This window comes from Oreochromis niloticus, unplaced genomic scaffold (genome assembly GCF_001858045.2).
Source record: "Oreochromis niloticus isolate F11D_XX unplaced genomic scaffold, O_niloticus_UMD_NMBU tig00006817_pilon, whole genome shotgun sequence".
In the NCBI taxonomy this organism is placed as follows: Eukaryota; Metazoa; Chordata; class Actinopteri; order Cichliformes; family Cichlidae; genus Oreochromis; species Oreochromis niloticus.
The window spans coordinates 2,290-23,416 of record NW_020328193.1 but is presented as its reverse complement, the minus strand read 5'-3'; the positions used below and the strand labels follow the sequence as shown (position 1 = coordinate 23,416).

At 43.4% G+C, this 21,127-nt stretch overlaps 1 long non-coding RNA gene across 2 annotated transcripts; it reads left to right on the top strand.

Moving 5' to 3' along the window:
• Positions 1-3,932: 3,932 nt before the first annotated feature.
• Positions 3,933-7,838, top strand: LOC109197895 (uncharacterized). 2 transcript variants are annotated; one of them, XR_002058914.2, is made up of 5 exons: positions 3,933-4,555; positions 4,666-4,727; positions 4,839-6,123; positions 6,219-6,346; positions 6,436-7,838. It is a non-coding gene; the product is annotated as an uncharacterized LOC109197895 (long non-coding RNA). The 2 variants fall into 2 exon arrangements; XR_002058913.2 differs by having other exon boundaries at positions 4,839-6,346.
• Positions 7,839-21,127: the final 13,289 nt, after the last annotated feature.

The window sequence follows — 21,127 nt, the reverse complement described above, 5'->3', positions numbered from 1 at the left end:
TATTTCGGGGCAACTTGAGACGGACAGAACCGGGTTAACCAGAGAGTCTATAACGAACGGACCAATGAAGGTGGGAGATTTTTTAGACTCAGCCCGGAGCAGAACAAATCGGGTTGACAGCCAGACCTTTGTCCCGGGGCGTAGGTGGGTGCGGGGGTCCGGTGACGGTCCGCCAGGCGCTTATTGCGATCAGCTGTGCGAAGAAGGGCGGCCCGGGCGGCTCTCCAGGCGCGTCGACACCTCCGTAGGTGCTGCTGGACAGAGGGGACAAAGTGCTCACCTTCGACGGCCGGAAAGAGAGGTGGTTGGTAACCCAGAGAAGCTTCGAAGGGGGACACCCCGGTGGCTGAGGAGGTAAGATATTATGAGCGTACTCAATCCACGGGAGTTGCTCACTCCAAGTTGTCTGATTGGTGGATGCCAAGCACCGGAGGGCTGCCTCGAGTTCCTGATTGGCTCGTTCTGTCTGGCCGTTAGTCTGAGGACAAAAACCAGAGGAGAGACTGACCTGCGCTCCGAGGGCGTTACAGAATTCTTTCCAGACCCGTGATGTGAACTGCGGCCCCCTATCAGAGACGATGTCCGTGGGGATTCCGTGGAGGCGGAAGACATGGTTTGTCAGGAGCCGAGCTGTTTCTAGAGCAGTGGGAGCTTGGGAAGGCGACAAAGTGAGCAGCTTTCGAAAAACGATCAATGATTGTAAGGATGACTGAGTTACCTGATGAGGACGGGAGGCCCGTGATGAAGTCCATGGCGATGTGTGACCACGGGCGGCCAGGGGTCGGTAGGGGTTGGAGAAGGCCGGAGGATGGCTGGTTGACGCTCTTGTTTGAGCGCATGTAGGACAGGCAGCAATGTATTCTCGGACGTCCTCAGGCAAAGATGGCCACCAGGCAAAGCGTTGGAGGAAGGTAACGGTGCGGTGGACCCCAGGGTGGCAGGTGAACTTGGCCGTGTGAGCCCAATGCAAAACTCGTGATCTGACTGAAGAGGGAACAAAGAGTAGGCCCGGGGACCCGTACCAGGGTCTGGTTCAGTTCGTTGAGCCTCTCGAATAGCTGACTCGATCTCCAGGTTAGGCCCCGACTACACACGTGGAAGGAAAAATGGGGACGTCCTGGGCAGCGTCTTCAGGGCGGCAAACTGGCGTGAGAGAGCATCGGGTTTGACATTACGGGAGCCGGGTCTGTAGGTGATTGTGAATTGAAATCTGGTGAAAAACAGGCCCACCTAGCTTGCCTGGCGTTGAGTCGTTTTGCGGACCGAATGTATTCCAAGATTTTGTGGTCCGTCCAAACCACGAACGGTTGGGCAGCTCCCTCCAACCAGTGACGCCACTCTTCAAGGGCCAGCTTGATGGCCAATAGCTCTCGGTTCCCCACGTCATAATTCCTTTCTGCAGGAGAGAGACGGCGAGAGAAGTAAGCACAAGGGTGAAGCTTACCGCCTTGTCGCTGGGAGAGCACCGCCCCAACTCCTGCGTCCGAGGCGTCCACCTCCACGACGAAGGGTTGACTGAGGTCGGGTTGGACGAGGATGGGTGCAGAAGCAAAGCGTTCCTTCAGGCACGAGAAAGCCTGGCGAGCCAGTTCATCCCAGCGGAAGGAGACCTTAGGTGAGGTGAGACGAGTCAGGGTAGAGCGAGCTGGCTATAGTTGCGGATGAAACGGCGATAAAAGTTAGCGAAACCCAAGAAACTCTGAAGCTGTTTGCGATGGGAAGGAGTGGGCCAGTTCAACACAGCCTGAACTTTGGCAGGATCCGCTCTCAGGTCACCTTGTTCAATGACATAGCCCAGAAACGAGATTGTGGGAGTATGAAACTCACATTTTTCCACCTTCACGAAGAGACGGTTCTCCAGGAGGCGTTGGAGAACCTGCTTGACATGGCGTTCGTGTTCAGAGACAGAATGAGAGAAAATGAGAATGTCATCCAGATAAACGAAGACGAAGTGGTTGATGAAGTCCCGGAGTACGTCGTTTACCAGGGCCTGAAAAACAGCTGGGGCATTGGTGAGACCAAACGGCATGACAAGGTATTCAAAATGACCAAGGTGAGTGTTGAAGGCTGTTTTCCATTCATCCCCCTCCCTTATTCTTACCAGATGGTAGGCGTTGCGCAGGTCCAGTTTAGTGAAGATGGTGGCCCCCTGGAGGAGCTCGAAGGCAGAACTTAAAAGAGGGAGTGGATACTTATTCTTCACTGAGATGTTGTTAAGGCCCCGATAATCAATACAAGGTCGTAAACTCTTGTCTTCTTGGTGACGAAGAAGAAGCCGGCGGCCACAGGAGAGGTCGAAGGGCGAATGAGACCCGCGGCGAGTGATTCATTGATGTATCTTTCCATGCTTTCGCGTTCGGGCTGAGACAGACTGTATAGGCGGCTGGTAGGGAGAGGTACGCCAGGAAGAAGATCAATGCCGCAGTCATACGGCCGATGCGGAGGAAGCGAACGTGCCCTATCTTTGCAAAACACTTGTTGAGATCATGGTAGACGGGTGGCACGGAGGAGAGGTCCGGCGGCTCGGAGAGAGAAGACTTGGTTAGCGGTTCAGAAAGGGGGTGGCAGCTTTAAGACAGGACATGTGACAAGCCTCCCCCCACCCCACAATGCTCTCCTTTATCCAATCGATAACAGGATTATGGTGACGCAACCAAGGGTAACCCAGAACTAGCGGCGTGAGCGGAGCTTGGAACACATATAGTTGTATGGTCTCGGAATGATTACCTGAGAGAGTCAGTAAAACGGGCTCAGTGATATGAGTGATGTTAGGAAGCCGCTGGCCACTGAGGGCGGTGACCTGGAGTGACCGTGGCAAAGGCTCGGTGTTAAGATGTAATCGTCGGGCCAGCGAAGCGTCAATAAAGTTCTGTTCCGCCCCTGAATCGATCAGAGCCTTAAGAGCGTGGTCCTGAAGCTGCACCGTTAATTTAGCTGCTAGCATGAGCCGTGGAGGAGACTGTGAAACAGAGACCTCGCCCACCCGTATTCCCCTCTCTACTGGCGGGCACGGCCTTTTGGCAGTGACGGACAAACATTGGCGATATGACCCTTACGGCCGCAATAAAACACTCACCGGCCCTCCACCGACGGTGCCGTTCCTCGGTGAAAGGCGAGAGCGACCCAGTTGCATAGGTTGCTCACCCTCCTCCATGTTGTGCAACTCTGAATCTCTTCCGCCACTCGTGGCGCTTCCGCCCGATGCTGCCTCGCCGCGGCCCAGAGACCTCTGGGAAACGTAGTCCTCAGTTCTGCGGCACGCACGTAAATGCTCGTCCACCTTCACACACAACGTTATCACATCAGACAAAGTTTTAAGTAACTCTCTCATCACTAGTTCGCCCTTTAACTCCTCACACACATTATTCAACAAGGTGCTTATCAATGCAGGCTGCCCCCACCCGGTCTCTTCGGCCAGCGTCCAGAACTCAATGGAGTATTCCGCCATACTTCATCTTCCCTGCTTAAGATTTAGTAAACGGTGAGCTACTGCGTCAGCGCCAGTACCCTTTCAAACAGACATTTGAATTTAGCAAGAAATCCTGGTACGAGATGCTGGCGTCCGTTCTCAAAACAGCTTGAGCCCAGTTTAAAGCCGGTCCGCGTAACAGCTGGACAAAAAGGCAATCTTAGCGTCATCGGTTTCATACGTCCTCCGTAACTGTCTAAACTGCATGGTTATTTGGGTCAGAAAACCAGCACACTTGTGAAACTCACCCGTGAAGGGTTCAGGTGTTGGCAAAGCTCGCTCCGGGGCTCCAAGGGAGTGGATGAGGCGAAGCCGAAGATCCGGGTGCCGAAGGCTCAGAAGCCGGTAACTGTGAGGAGACAGAGGGAGGAGAGGCTGCTGGGCTTACCAGGGGTATGCGCTGAGCAAAAGCCTGCGTTAGAGTGGCCAACTGCTGATTGAGGAGCTGCAGCATTTGCTCGTGGCGTTCCAAACCTCCTCGGCCGTGGGGACGCGCTGCTGGGCGGCAGAGTCCGCTGAGTCCATATTCTGGCTGGATCGTTATGTTACGGTTCAGTGTAGGGCACTCAAACGCAGGACTCCTGAATCTGCTGAACACAAGGGTTTATTTACAGAGGTCACCAATGTGTATATACAGAGAGTGCGGGGTAGTGCTATGTACAGAAATGTGAGGGAACTGAGATGACAAACAGCTGGAGAATCACGGACTCCAGCTCAGAGGGCAGAGTTATCATGTTGGTGCTCTGCCAGTTTCTAAAGAGGTTTGCACAGAGCATGAAGAGAAAGGCTACAGAGGAAGAGAGCAGCAGTATAAACCCCACTCCACCAAAGAAACACTTCAGACTGTGAAGCCTTTCTCAGAGAACTTATTTCCTGAAGACTCTTTAATAGTTTTAAGACTTTGGCACTGCTTTTGTGAACTGTGTTGGACAAATGGCAGGGCTGTGGACTGGATCTTGAACGAGGAACATCTATTGTAGAGCCAAGTGTAAATCTGTGCAAAACGAACTAAGGATCCATAAAGACAGTGCCAAGTGTACATTATCCTCTGCTGCATCTCACACATCAGCAAGAACCAACACAGTGGTAAGTAATAAGTAATGTTCAAGGTTGTCTCTAAAATGATGTCCCAAAATGTTAGAAAACTTCTTGAGGTTTTAACTTTTATTGTTGCTTTTCTGCCTTTTGTTTTTAAGAATCTGGTGAAAAGGAGAAACAAAAAGAGACACACCACAAACGAGTTTCCCTGACTAACATGGTAAATATATTCATCATGTAATGACATTTCCTCAGAGTAACCAGGAGTGTTTGTCTTGTTCTAAAGTGATTCACTCTTCTGTCGTGTTATTTGGTCTTTGTCTTTGCAAAGAGAGGAGCAGTAACTGCATAAGGAGGAAGAAACAGAAGCATCCAAAGACAACTGAGAGTCTTCAGTGCACCGTGAACAGCAGTCACCTCAGAGCAACAGAGTCCTGGTGGCTGTCTGGGTTCTCTCCAGGAGCTTGGAGATAAGATACCATAACTTAAAAAAATGTTTAGAATAAGTGTGAGCCTCTTTTACAACTTTACTTACATCCTTCAAATGTAAGAGCTGCTGGCACGTCTGGTGAGGGTTTGCCCACACCTAATCTAAACCGAGCTTTAGTCCCTCTCGTACTTTGTTGAGTATTGGCTTCAGCTGCACCAGTGCCTGCAATGTGAGGTCATTAATAGACAGGGAGGAAATAATAGTTGAATTAATTCTGAATGAAGACGTCATGCCAAATATTCTTTGATAGCCATTACAGTCATGAATACACAGACTTTATGATTGCTTTTTTTCTTGTCAACATGTATTGTTCCCAAATAACCACGGGCCACAACTGGATCAGATAGTTCCATCATTTCTCTTCATCTGCATTTTCGATCTGAAAGCAGAAACAACAATAACGAGGAGAAATGGAATTTTTATATTTAAGAACGAGGACTGTGTGGAGGAGAGCCGAGTCAGGTGACAGGTTGTTCACCTGATCAACAAGCTGGAGTCAGAACCTGTGATTTATCCTCCCTGACTATTGAGTTATGTTTTATGCTGATGTTATTTTCTTGTTTTGAGCCAAACCAGATTTCTCTATAGGAACTCTGTGTTAAAGGGTCAATGCACCAAATTATGCTTTGATAAGAGTTCATTTCTCATGCAAGGAAAGACACAAACTTCTCAGAGGGATTAGTAGTGGGCACAAGTTAAATGAGCTCATATCACTACGTTGGCTTTATCAGCCCTGCACAGAACAGATCGGTCTCAGACTTTTAGATTCTCTTAAATAAGTAGAATCTGAAACTGAAGGTTTTAGATTAAATCTGATTCCTAAATCAAGAAGTAAAGCTTAAAGAATAACCTAAGTTTGTAATTTGGAACAAAGTTGTGTTAACTAAAACTATCTTGAACTAAGGAAGGTTAAGTGTGACCTTCTTAGCTGCAAACCTAGAACTGGTCTAGTAGCTTTTATATCTGTCTTACTGTGACATAAGTGCTGCAAAAGGGGTTTATTTCTCTCTCTCTATCTCTCAGTCCCTCTCTCCAATTTTACCGTATTTTCTCTATATATGATGTAGGTTTGGATTTTCCCTGCTAAATTGTGATGGTCTGGCAGTCTCCATCGGTCGAGCTGCCTGTATGTATGTTTTTCTGTGTGTTTTGTTTTGGCTCCCCTCCCAGTCCCCTGCTTCCTCCTTTAAGTGTGTGTGTGTATGTGTGTGTGTATTCCAGCGTGCCAGTTTATGGGCGTCATCAGGCCGGAAGGTGTTTCCCGTGTTGAAGCCGCCACACCTGTCTTCCATCTAGATTGGCCACTACTTAACTGAGCTTCAGTCAACGCTGGATGGTTGAGTTACCGAGTAAGTGAAGTCTCAGCTCTGAGTGGAAATAGTCTGTGCGTGTGTTTCTGTGAGTTCACCAATCTGATCTCTGTACCTTGTCTTGTTAGGAACTTGGAGAGGAGTGTGTCAGAGGAGCGAAGTATTTGTAAATGTCGAGTGTTGGAGTTGTTTGCCTGTCACACCGGGACCACGAGCACAGTCCTGCAGGATGGGAAAGTCCTGCATTGGGGCCTCGTTCTCACCACGCACCTTAACATTGTCTGAGCCTGAGCCTTTTCAAGGTTCTGTTTTGCCAACTGACCCGCTACATACAGTCTGTGCCAAAAACCATTAACGTAATCTATCAAGTTCACTGGTGGTTCACCTGATAACCACTTATCGCACAGCACTGTCAAGGGTCCCTGAACTTTGTGGCCAAAGACCAAATCATTTGGGCTAAACCCAGTACTCTCCTGGCACACTTCTCACGCTGCCAACAGAAGCCACGGCAAACCTTCCTCCCAGTCACTCTTCATTTCTGTGCAACAGGCACGTAACAAGGACTTCAGCATTTGATGGACGCGCTCTAAAGCACCTTGGCTCTGTGGATGATAAGGAGAGGCTTTGTTATGTGTGATGTTCAACAGCTTGAGAACTTGTGGAAATAGATTTGACGAAAAGTTTGATCCCTGGTCACTCTGAATAATCTTCGGTATGCCAAATAATAAACACTTTGATTGAGAACCTGCATTTTGTGTTTACTAAGAATCGTTTTGGAAATGTAATTAATGATCAAATGGTATCAACAACAACAATAATAGTAATAATAATGGTCCTAAGACTGATAATGATTACTATTAGTATTAAAAGTTTCACTTTCTCCACTTCACCATGAAGTAAACTTGTTTATTTGCAAAGAGAAATAGAGGCATGGCAGTATATGGATGATTCAGATTCAGAAGGTGAGGACCAATTCAAACTTTTTATATTTTGTGTTTATTGGTTCTTGGAACATTCAGAGAATACTCTGATCACATTATTGAAGTTTACAGATACAGTTACAGTACATCTGTATGTGCACAGCTGTGGTCCAGTGTAGTTATGTGGAGCCTCAGCAAAGACGAATATTGTCAGAAACGTCAGTGTTATTGTTTCACTGGATTTAAAAAAAATGTATTTAATATAACTGAAAATGAATAGGAAACCTATAACAGATGATTCAACACATTAACCTTAATAAGCAATCGTACTGGCAATGATTGCTCGCACTAAGTCAGTCATCCATCAAGAATGCAGTGTTTATTTAAGGTTTTGTTTCTTTTATTACACTCTCAGCTGACATGCGGTTTTCAAACATTACCTTTAAACTGTTTAATATAGCGGTCATGCCATTCACTCACCTTTCATCTTTAATAGTTTTTGAGATGTTGGTGAAAAAAGTGTTCATGACAGTGCAGATTTCTGGCATTTTGTGTAAATTTAAGCACGTAAGAATTGGATTATTTCTAATAAAAACAGAATGTGAAACTGAGGTTAGACTTGTGTTTGTAAATGAACCAAATCATGCTGTGTAGTTTTCTGGATTTTATACTCATTGGATTAAATACTTAGTTATTATACAGGCTATACAGTAGATAAATAAAAATTCACATGTTTTATGTAACTGAAATGTTTAATTATGTCGGTTAAAGAAAATAAGAACCCCTAACTCTAATCCGTCTACTTTTATACCAGTAGCTGAACAACTCATACCCATAACTCCCAGGGTTATATGGAGCGACAGACTACTTTTTTCCTTGTTTTTTTCCTTGCTCTGCTGTCTCTAGATCTACTGTGGATTTCTTTCCTGTGTGGGTTTGAGCTGAACCAATACATGAAGGACAGACTAGTGGACTCACTGATTGGACAGTTTGCATGAGAATAATGGCATTATGTTTTCTATTGTGTACATGTGTACTCGATTTATATATCCACTGTACGGACGTCAAAATGTGTGCAAATAATTCCCGAGAGCTGAAAGCTCAGCCTTCACACTACTAAACTTTGTTTACCAGGGTCAGCCAATCAGAAAGAAGAACCGCGCTCTTTAAGTTCAATTCAGTTCAATTTTACTTTATAGGATGAAATCATAACAGTTGTCTCAAGGTGCTTTATATTGTAAGGTAAAGATGCTACAATAATGAAGAGAAACCCCCAACAATCAGATGACTCTGTATGAGCAAACACTTGGTGACAGTGGGAAGGAAAAACTCCCTTTTAACAGGAGTTAAAAGGGAGTTTTAAGCCCCCTACCTGGCTCAGGTAGGGGGCTGCCCCTACCTGAGCCAGGCTCAGGTAGGGGCAGCCATCTGCCCAGACTGTTGGGGTTGAGGGGAGGGAGACGGGACAAAAGACACAGACATGTGAAGTAAATGCAAGCTCAAAAAGAAAAAGTGCCCAGAGTCATCATTTGCTTACGGATTAGACACCTCCTCACATGCTGTATACATGTCTGAAAGTTGTGATCGGTTCAACCAGCCAGTGATTTAGAGGCACCAACAGCACACACATGCTCAAGATGTTCAGTTCAGTTACTCGATTTAACAAAGGTAAAACAGGGCGCAGCCTAGTCAGCACTCACCTTTCACCCTAACTTTACCGTGCACCTGTTGTCAATAAAACATAAATAAACAATTCTCTTGTAAACCGGTAAAAAACTGGAACTTTTCTGTTATTTAATGGTATATTAACAATAAAAATGTAATTACTTCAGGTATGTATTGCCTTCGTTGGTTAAAAAAACAAAACAACAACTGTAAAATGTGACAGCTGCAATGATGGACAGAAATTTGAGACTTAACCGCATCAGTTTTACAAAGTTGTATAGAGGGCTGGTCTGGAACCTTTGGTGGGCTGGTTCTCGTCCCAAGATGCAAAGTTGACACCACTATAAGGGTTATTTAGACGAATTACACTCAGTTAAAAGAGTTTTAACTTTAGAAAACAAAGCCATTTTTTTCTAAATGGGGAGGCATGGGGGTCCAGGGGGGAAAACCCCCCAAAATGAGCATAGGAAAGTTGCATAAAAACAGGCTGTGGCTGACTTTTGTGCATCTTTATTATGGTTCCCAGGGGCCTGTGGGATACCCAGGTGCTCGTCGCTGTCCTGTGTATTTGCAATTCTGCCTCCTGGTAGCTTTACCAGGAGGCAGAATTGCCTGATTTGGCTAAAAAGAAATATGATAACATTTATCATGGAACAATGTCAGACCAAAATGCACTCTATTTTTTTTTTCTTTTTTTCTTATGACCACCGGGACGGACCGGGCGTCTCGGTCTCGCTACGGAGCGATCGCGCCTGGTGGGGGTGGGGAGCGTGGGGAGGATGGGGCGGGGTCCGGGAACCACCACCCCCTCCGACCGTGCACTCTAAAAGCTCTAATTTGCAGCATTGTCACTTTGGACTAAAGAGTAACAAAGAGTGTGCAATTAGTGCCAAATGAAATCTCTATTCTAAATGCTGCTTGTGGTTGAAGGTGATCATGTGGATAAAAATGCTCCACTGCTGGTATAAATAAAATACTGATGGCTTTGGGTTTGTGTCTAATGATTTTACTGTTTACGCAGTCTGACTACAAGAAAACTGGACAAATTCAACCGCTGACATCAAAGAAGCATAGACTACATAAAAAGATGGACTTTGCTACCAAGGTCTGAAAAGTGACATCAGTACCTAAGTGCATTCTTTTCATGGCCAGTAGATGGCGATCTCTGTGGTTTCCACATGAAATTTGGTCAAATAAAAGTGTGAGAAAGAGCCTTACTGTTCACTCTCGCTCTGTATGTCCTCAGTAAACTTTCCCAGTGACCTTATGGTCTTAATTGCTGGGTTTGTGTCTTATTTAATACAATGTGATGTTTAATTTGTAAAATATGGTTACACTGGAGTAAAATAAGCTATAACGGAGTGTTTACTTTTGGTTTGTGATGAAGAGTGAAATGTAGGCCTAAATGGGCTAGGGGGAGAAGCTGTTTGTGAGTGTTGAGGTGTAGGACCTGATTGACCTGAGGCGCCGACCAGAGGGCAGCGGGTCAAACAGGCGGTGGGCGGGTGCAGAGGGTCACCTGTGATGGCCCTGGTTTTCCTGAGATAGGAGGGTCTGGTGATGGCTTCTTAAGTGTAAAGAAATGAAACTGTAGGATTTACTTTTTGTTTTAAAGCTGCAGCAGCGAGCTAAAAATTGACTGCAAAAGCTGCTTTGATTATAGATGATTGTGGTTTTCTGCCTTTATGTGTGACATTGAAACATGAAGTTTTCTGCTTTATTTTTTCATGTTAGTTAAATAAATGTCTGAGTAAACTCTGTGCTTGGTGGGACATTGTATACATTTTTAAATATCAAACGATGAAGATAATAATGCCAAGAGAGGAAATTTGGCCATCTTTTTCCAGGAATAACGCCAAAGTTCTTGTTTCTAAATGACTACATAAGGAAAAAAAAAAAGAGAAACACACTTTTTGAGTATTTTGCTGAAAATCTGTTTCTGTACGTCTTCTGTCCTTCAGATGGAGCCAGACATCCATCCTTTGGTGACGGGCACTTCTCAGGAATGGGCAAGGCATCCCGAGCTCAGACGCTGCAGAGAGGTGAGTGGCCATTAGATGGCACCACACTCCATCTTAAAAGCCTGCGGGAGTTTAAGGTGCATGGTGTAACCTCAATTCAAAAGCAGTTGCGATGCTGTGTGAAATATAAATAAAAACATAATGGTTTGTCTGCAGATCTCATAAACACACAATACAACACAGAAAACTGAGACTTTACTACTTAACAACAAAAAGCTGAAAACGTAGGCACTCCGAAGAAAGAGCTGGAGCATTTTGCACTGGCAACAAATCCGTAACATGACTGGACATAAAAAATAGCATCTTACAGAGACAGAGGGCCTCCACATTTACACATTTACAAATAGTAGAGCAATTTCAGAATAATGTTCCTTAGTGTAAAATTGTCAATGTCTCATCTGCAGTACATAATATCATACACAGACTGAGAGATGCTGGAGAAATCGGTGTATTAGATGGACTGGATGATGTGTGCTTGTGGGACTGCTTTAATAACATGCATAATTCTCCCAAGCAAATCAGCGGACTGTCTCAGGAACACTTTGACAAACACAAATCCCCGTGCCAACCATAAATGCAGGTTGAAGCTCTGTCATGCAAAGAAGAGGCCACATGTGAACACGCTGCCTTCTCTGGGCCAAAGTTCACTTAAAAGGGACTGAGGAAAATGGAAGATGAATTGAAATCAGGCCTCAGTTCAAAAGCCTGCATCTGTGATAGTATGGAGGTGCTTTAAATAGTTGTTGGAACATCTGTATGCTCTATTGTGTACGAAATATAGGTTTGAGATTTGCAATGCAATGCATTCTGTTTGTATTTACATTGCATGTGGTATTGTTGTATACTGTAAACATTGTTTTCTTCATTTAGAAGCTTCTTTAGTGTCGGGATCACCGTTCTACACGTGATCCGAGGTTGCATTTTTGTGTGTTCATGCAAAATGCAGCTTGGGCAAGAAATGAAGGAGGAGACGACTTCAGGTCTTTTGCATGGGCGTCAATAATTCATTTAATCTTATTTCATGTCGAGCGTAAACTTCTCTGAAAGCAGCTCCGTTGCAACACGTTGGTGTCTTTGACTTCACTCGAGTGATTAAAGTCTTTATATTTTCAGAGGAGGTTTACTTTGAATCATTTTATGCTGTTTGCTCAAAGCCCTCCTCTCGGAAATGCAACTTTGAGCCACAGCAGAAGCTTGCTTTCGATTTACTTTACAGTCTGAAACTATTATAGTGTTTCTTCGTTACACCCAGCAATCAGCAGGGTTACGTACCAGGAGAGTTTGCAAAACCCCAAAAGACAGTCCCAATAAGCAGTGTGTGTGGTCAAGCTTTTTACGTGGTAAAGCTTTAAGTTTTGAAAAGTTGTAAACAATAATAAACTGTCATTTAGAACAAGTCTCTTAGGGGTTTTTGCCTTTTAGGGGAAAACTGTGAGCCTCTGTTTGCAGACTCTGAGGACTTTGCAGCCACCAGTGTGGGCTTTTATCAGTCACTTGTATCCATCTGTGATATGTCGTGCCGCATCGTGTGACTCAACCTCAGCTTCTTATTTAGACCAGCACATGCATGCTCAGTGTGCTCAAATGGTCATGTGATTGTTCCTTGTCAGGCTTGGTGTAAGTGACGGTTATTTCTGTACAGAAGCTGCTTTTATTTAGTTAAAAATCCTCATCTATCCAATATCAGGTTGTGGGAGAGGGCTGGGGCTGGAGCTATCCCAGCTATCCAGCTAATGTTGGGTTAGAAGTGTTTTAAAGGCCATTTTACATAAAAATGTATTGAGGAAGATAAAGTTTTAACAGCAAGAAACTTCAAGCAGAACCCGGCTCAGGGAGGGGCTGCCATCAGCTCTTGGTGAGGGGAGGCCTGTCTCTTCAGCTGCTAGTAATTTTAAGGCGTTTTCACAGCTATAGTTCGTTTATTCTGGTCTGAATCAGTTGGTGAGTTTGTGAACTTGTAGCTTTTGGTTTTCCCACAGAGAAAATCCAGTTAAACTCCAAGTAAACCAAACGGCATCACTACAAACCACGTGAGGATGTTCAGTCCAGTTATTGGCCAGATGTGTCAGGGGTGGAAGAAAGAACCACAGCTGGGATTAAAAAGACTAAACACCGCAGCTGTGAAAGCACCCTAACTTCTAGTTTTTATGTGTGGTTACTGTTTTGGTGTTATGCACTTGCTGGTAATACCCAGCAAGAATTTTTTAGAGTGTTTTCTGTGAAAACAGCTGAGTGTTGTGGTGAAAACACCACTGAGAGAGCAGCGATGGTGAGTCTAAACAGTAACGTCTAAACAGTGAACTTAAAGTCACCATCATGTGCTGTAAAGCTTTAAGGAGCTGCACATTCAGCAGATAATTTTCTGTCACTTAACCAGGTGACGTAAAAGCTCACCTTTCTGAAAGCAGAGTGTTTCTAGTACATTTGAGCATGCTCTCTTCAACCGAGGTGGTGTGAGAGTTGTCCCAAATGGAAAAGCAGTATTCACTTTGACTCCAGTGTCCTCCAGAATTGATTTTTTTTTTTTTCCTTTTTTCCTCTTTGGATTTCTTTGTGTGTGGAATAAGCTGCTGTCAGCTGATATTATCAACCTGTCATGCTCTAAATTGAAGTGCTGGGGGCCCCTGTGGGAACCTCGAGGGGTCTTGGTGGGTGTCCCTGGAGCTCTTGCTGACACGGGACTTTTATCTAGTCTAAAAACACATCAGCAACTTGCAGACACAGACAAACAACCGCTTGGCTGCTGGCAGCCGGACAGAGAGCCCAGACGTCGACTGCCAGCAGCTGGTTACCGCAGCGACGACCGTCTGCTCAGCTGATGATGTTTAATGCGACAGAGCCACGGAGTCACAGGGCTGTCAGACTGCAGCAGACGCTGAGTAACGGCAGTGTGCGCATGGATGCAGGGGATTAGCAGGGAGAGATAGGAGGGTGAGGATTGAGGAATACTGCTGTTAAATGCTGCGTGTGTGTTTTGTAACTGGGTGAGGATGGAGGCTTATATGTAGGATATTTCTGCCATGCTGTTTGTGTATGTTTGTGGGGCTTTATTCTGCTGTCACATGGAGTCTGAAGGATGGTTTGAACTTTTAGGAAAGGACAAGCTTATAGCCTACACATGCTCATTAGTAAGGAGATACAGTGTGGATATAACTGGGAACAACATAAGAGTATAAAAACACCTCGCTCTGTTGTCAAGCAACTTGGGTTTACATTAAATAACCTGACACTACGGAGGGAAGCCTCCTCCATGTTTTTACACTGAACATCATCATGTGGTGGAGAGGAAGCAGGAGGAGCTGCCCGTTCCCCAGCTGAGGTCAAGATTAGTTTTCGTACATGAAGTCTTGATTATTGAGTGACCTCACTGTGCGAGTCCACTGAGGTCCACTCTGTACGAATCACGTTCATTTGGTCATCAGACAGTGAGTGCGAGAGTGCATTACGAAAAAGCGCCTGCCCGCATGTTGGTGACCGTGCAGACCATGTGGTCCACAGTGCACCAACTACACAGGCTTCAAGTGGATTTGGAAATATAGCAGGAATGACTACTTGGTCATCAGATTTCCAGCTGTGTGTGTGTCCACAGTGAAGTATAATCAAGGCTTTAACTAATGATGTTTAGAATAATAAACACCACTTGCATGGAAGTCGTGCACATTCATTCATGAACAGGGGGATAGCCAAAGATGCCACATTGCTTGTGTATGAGATTGTTGGATTAAAAGCACTTAAATGTAGGAAAAGTGTTTGCATGTGTGAATGGTTGAATGTTGTGAGTATAAACACGTTTAAAGCACTTGTGTGTGCTATATAAGAGCCAGTTCATTTACAATGAAAAGATACCCTAGAATTTCACTCACCTCCATGTATAAACTTTGTTGATAGAGCAAGCCATAATACTTGATCATTACATCCAAAAATATTTACTCATTTATTTTAAGTAAAATAATGAGTCTAAGTTTAATTTGAGTCATGAAGGGAATGATTTTTAATGTATGAAATTTAATGTCCCAGTGAAGTTTTTAATTTTACTGCAAGTATTTATATTATTTATGTATGTATGTAAAGAAAAACCGATCATACAGGGAGTGCAGAATTATTAGGCAAATGAGTATTTTGTCCACATCATCCTCTTCATGCATGTTGTCTTACTCCAAGCTGTATAGGCTCGAAAGCCTACTACCAATTAAGCATATTAGGTAATGTGCATCTCTGTAATGAGAAGGGGTGTGGTCTAATGACATCAACACCCTATATCAGGTGTGCATAATTATTAGGCAACTTCCTTTCCTTTGGCAAAATGGGTCAAAAGAAGGACTTGACAGGCTCAGAAAAGTCAAAAATAGTGAGATATCTTGCAGAGGGATGCAGCAGTCTTAAAACTGCAAAGCTTCTGAAGCGTGATCATCGAACAATCAAGCGTTTCATTCAAAATAGTCAACAGGGTCGCAAGAAGCGTGTGGAAAAACCAAGGCGCAAAATAACTGCCCATGAACTGAGAAAAGTCAAGCGTGCAGCTGCCAAGATGCCACTTGCCACCAGTTTGGCCATATTTCAGAGCTGCAACATCACTGGAGTGCCCAAAAGCACAAGGTGTGCAATACTCAGAGACATGGCCAAGGTAAGAAAGGCTGAAAGACGACCACCACTGAACAAGACACACAAGCTGAAACGTCAAGACTGGGCCAAGAAATATCTGAGGACTGATTTTTCTAAGGTTTTATGGACTGATGAAATGAGAGTGAGTCTTGATGGGCCAGATGGATGGGCCCGTGGCTGGATTGGTAAAGGGCAGAGAGCTCCAGTCCGACTCAGACGCCAGCAAGGTGGAGGTGGAGTACTGGTTTGGGCTGGTATCAACAAAGATGAGCTTGTGGGGCCTTTTCGGGTTGAGGATGGAGTCAAGCTCAACTCCCAGTCCTACTGCCAGTTTCTGGAAGACACCTTCTTCAAGCAGTGGTACAGGAAGAAGTCTGCATCCTTCAAGAAAAACATGATTTTCATGCAGGACAATGCTCCATCACACGCGTCCAAGTACTCCACAGCGTGGCTGGCAAGAAAGGGTATAAAAGAAGAAAAACTAATGACATGGCCTCCTTGTTCACCTGATCTGAACCCCATTGAGAACCTGTGGTCCATCATCAAATGTGAGATTTACAAGGAGGGAAAACAGTACACCTCTCTGAACAGTGTCTGGGAGGCTGTGGTTGCTGCTGCACGCAATGTTGATGGTGAACAGATCAAAACACTGACAGAGTCCATGGATGGCAGGCTTTTGAGTGTCCTTGCAAAGAAAGGTGGCTATATTGGTCGCTGATTTGTTTTGTTTTGTTTTTGAATGTCAGAAATGTATATTTGTGACTGTGGAGATGTTATATTGGTTTCACTGGTAAAATAAATAATTGAAATGGGTATATATTTGTTTTTGTTAAGGTGCCTAATAATTATGCACAGTATTGCTTAATAGTCACCTGCACACACAGATATCCCCCTAAAATAGCTAAAACTAAAAACAAACTAAAAACTACTTCCAAAAACATTCAGCTTTGATATTAATGAGTTTTTTGGGTTCATTGAGAACATGGTTGTTGTTCAATAAAAAAATTATTCCTCAAAATACAACTTGCCTAATAATTCTGCACTCCTGTAGTGCTGTGGAGCAAAGTTTAGAAAGGTAGATGTAGCATCATAACCTGTCCTGTGGCGTCCCATCAGGACAGTGTTTATGTTTTTGTTTTTTTAAACATGTTTTTATATTTTATTTTTGGCTGAAAAAGCCATCAATCTCACACAACACTGTAGCTGAATGTGGTCTGTAGTGTGCTTGTTGAGACAAAGGAATAAGAAATCAAGAGCGTTTTTATTTCTGAAACTATGAAACTAACTCTTTTTTTCTGCCTGTTCTTTCCAACAGGCAGCCAAACTGCTGTACGAAGCTCGAGACCAGTGAGGACCAGAACTGAAGCTCCAGGCAGCACACACCCAAGTGTTTTGCACCCATCTCAGTCGGGTTTGGTATCCTTTAGATATTATTAACGCCACTTCCTCTTCTGCTTATCTGTCCGATTCCTCATTGGTTCTTGATACCAGTTCTATTCATGGTAATTTTTGCAAATGTTTGTATGAAAATGACTTTTATTACCTCTATAACCTTGGGCAGCACGGTGGCACGGTGGTTAGCACTGTTGCCGCACAGCAAGAAGGTCCTGAGTTCAATTCCACCATCAGGCCGGGGTCTTTCTGTGTGGAGTTTGCATGTTCTCCCCGTGTTTGCGTGGGTTCCCTCCGGGTACTCCGGCTTCCTCCCACCGTCCAAAGACATGCAGCTTGAGGGGATAGGTTAATTGGATAATCCAAATTGTCACTAGGTGTGAATGTGTGAGTGAATGTGAGCGTGAATGGTTGTCTGTCCCTGTGTGTTGGCCCTGCGACAGACTGGCGACCTGTCCAGGGTGTACCCCGCCTCTCGCCCTATGACAGCTGGGATAGGCTCCAGCGCCCCCCGCGACCCTGGAAAGGATCAGCGGAAGCGAATGGATGGATGGATGGATGGACCTCTATAACCAGTACTTTGTACATAATGTTTACCACAAGTACGCTGCTTGGACCTATTTTTAATTTTTTTTTAAAGAAATTATTTTACATTGACTTCATTTAATCCTCTTTTGTGTTAATTCATAAATCAGGGCATGCAGCATTAATGTTTCTACTCAAAAATATAACAAGAAGAGAAGGTTTGTTTTGTTTTTTTGCCAATTTAAAATTATTTACAGAATTGATTAGATTTTAATTTTATTTTTTAAAACATTAAACATGTCACAAATGAGGCATTGCACCTTTTTATAAACCATCTTCCATGGTTGAATTATGGTGACATTATAACTTTGTTATGCTGCTACAAGAGAAGTGATAAAGTGTGTCTTGCAGGTTTACTTAGGGTGACCTTAACAGAACCAAGTAGGGACTTGGTCATTGAACTGTCCGCAGTACCCAGATCTTCCACACAGAGAGTCATCACAAGTAGTTTGAAGGACAAATCCACCCTGAAATCCTTTATCGCAGACAGAAAAGCAGCTTTTTGTGATGTTACTGGCACTTCAGCATTCAGCTGTCCTTCATTTCTGGTAATCTCATAATAAGAAAAGGTTTGAACAAACACAGTTGTTCCTGAAATGCCAATAACGTCACAGACTTACATCCAGTTTATATGAAAGTAACATTACATGGTGGATTTTTCCTTCAGTGACAGTTCCGTTTAAATGTTGAACGTTTAGGTGAAATCTTCTTTTTCAGTTATTAACTGCTTCAAATATTCACAGTCGTACATCTTTAGGCCTTTTTGTCTAAAACTTCAACTTTTCACTGATTCTAGTGAAGTATACACACAAAGACATAAACAAATGCTTTAAATATAGTTTCATGCATTAAGTTTTGTACAAATATATTGCTGAATATTCCTACTTTAGCACAAGCTGTGTATGTATTTGCATAATTTTTAAAGCTGAAGTATGACTCTAGTTTTTGTAATACTTGTATATTCCTTTTTGCCATTACTCTAAAGCCCCAAAACATTTTTTAATCTTTATTTTTGTCATTATTGTGCAGACCAACAAACAGGATGTCAGATCTCAGCTATCCATCAGCCATGTTGAATGACAGGTCTTTCAGTTAGCAGGTTGTTACTTAGGTATTCTAATCAAAGACGTAATTGTTAAAGTGTTGAGCACAAGAAAACTATCATTTTCATTTGCGTTGCAGCCAAATTTATATGCTAAAGTACTCTATTTACAAAAAAATAAATAAAAAGTTTCTGAAGAAGTTGAAACTAAATGGCCATTTAGACTGTTTTAGTATGCGGCTTTAGTGCCAGAAAGCCCAATTTTTACTGTTAAAACAGTTTAAATTGGGTGGTAGTTTGGGGAACTTGGATGAAGCTGTATAAAAATCATTATGTTTGTCTTAAAAACACTTATTAAGTAATAGCATGAGCATTGTGACACAAAAAGTCACGTTTTCAGGTGTATGTCATGGTCTTCAGCACAGCGGCAGATACTTACTGTCAACTTTGAGCATATAATAATAACAGGTCGTCATACTGTAGGCGGCGTATATACCGGATGGCAAATAAATGAACTTCCTGTACAGAGGAAAGCCCTGGAAATGGTCAGTAAAATTAACTTTAGGTTCTCTTTAATTAAACTGTGTGCTTCGTTCTACATCTGAGTTAACGTGTCCGTTAAACGCACAGCAGCTCGTCAGCTGTTAATGTTGTAATACTTCAAGTACAGTTTGGTGCAGTTTTACAGGCATCTGCGTGTCTTCCTTTTCCCAAGCTTGAGGAAAGAAATTAATGGTTAATAGAGCACAGAACGGGCTAACATTTAGTGAAATGTCTGACTTCCCCCCCCCCCCCCACTTTATCGCTTCCAGTGAAAAAAACGTTCTCCACCCCAACACCCTTTGTGACAAGGTTATTTTTATACTCACCTGAGAATTAATGTTGCTGTTATTTGGTTTCATGTTCTTCGAAGAGAAGATAGTGAAGTGTTTGTGTATGAGACATTTGTGTGTTCCTGCTTTGAAGTATTGCTGTACATTGACAGGGTGTAAAGTTTTCTCATTCAACAGTTGCTGGTGTTGAAACAGATGTTAATAACTGCACAGTCAACAACAAAAATTAGCATCAATCTTTAGTCATGTATTTTTTTTCCCCAGTACCGCATGTTGCGCACTAATGGATACACATTATTTTTACTTCTGTGTTAATTTTTTTTTAATATCTCAGTAACACTCTGACTGAAACTAATTGGTTCAAGTTTAATCAGTTGAAAACAGATGCACATCTACTGAGTTTGTGTCGTTGGCTCAATGTGCAGCTCTTTCTTTAAAATGTAATTATTTTATTTTAAGTTCGCACTACATTTAAATCACCAAGTCAACCAGTGTTGTATCTGCACTTTATGGCCACTCATTATTCCCTATCAAATCTTTTATTTTGCTCAAAATGCTAAACTGCATCCCTTCGATGGATTTTCTTTTAATAAAGTCCAGTGTTTTTAAATTTGCTGTGATGTTGTTATTTGAAAATGGGATTCCTGTATGAGGTGAAGAATGCTGACCTGGTAGAAGATTTCAAGGCCATCATTCTACATTGAACCAACTTCAAATCAATCTTCGTAAAATTCATACGATTGGTTTACCTGCTTAATCCCTGGAGGTAGATACTGGGAGAATTATTTTTCCTCCATTGATGCTATATTGCCAGAAGTATTCGCTCACCCATCTAAAACATTGAATTCAGGTGTTCCAATCACTTCCATGGCCACAGGTGTATAAAACCAAGCACCTAGGCATGCAGACTGCTCCTACAAACATTTGTGAAAGAAGCTCAATGAATTCCAGCTTGGTACCATGATGGTTGACCATCTGTGCAACAAGTCCAATCATGAAATTTCTTACCTACTAAATATTCCAAACTCAACTGTGAGTGGTAGAAGCAAATGGGAATGACAGCAACAGCCAAGAAGTGGTAGGCCATATAAGATCACAAGGCGAGGTTATAGCATAAGCTGAGGCAAATAACAGATTAGATCAAGAACAGAGAGCTTCATGGACTGAGTTTCCATGGCTGAGCAGCTGCGTCCAGTGCAATGCAAGATGCAGTGGTTTAAAGCAGGGGTTCTTAACCTTTTTTGTCTCGGGCCCCAACTTTTCCACTACAAGTGGCCCGGGGCCCATTCAGATATTGCAGATACAATGCAGGGTGTTCAAATACTTATGTCCTCATACATGTAGTTGTGATGGGAGAATGATTTTCACAGCTCTCAGTGTCAGACATGGGTACTCTTTTGAGACACCAATCCAGAAGGAGCACAGGTCAACTTTGCCCCACTACAACTTTAAAGTGCTCTTGGTGGAAACTTCCAGAAGCTGGGATTCCAGATGTGAGGGCAAATCAACATCGTTTTCAGTGAGATCCACAGAAAATGGGTCCAAAATCACGTTTCCTTTTCTGGATCATCAGGAATATCATCGAATTTCTCTGTCAGTTATGAAAGGTGTGACAGACAGAGTCGATGACCTTCACCTGAGGGGAGTTTACCATGTCCATCCTCTTTTCCTGGGCCCTCTTAGTCCACAAAGCAAGTTTCGTCTTGAAAGCTTCAACTTTGTCAGCAACATAGAACACGTTGCTGTTTCTCCCTTGAAGT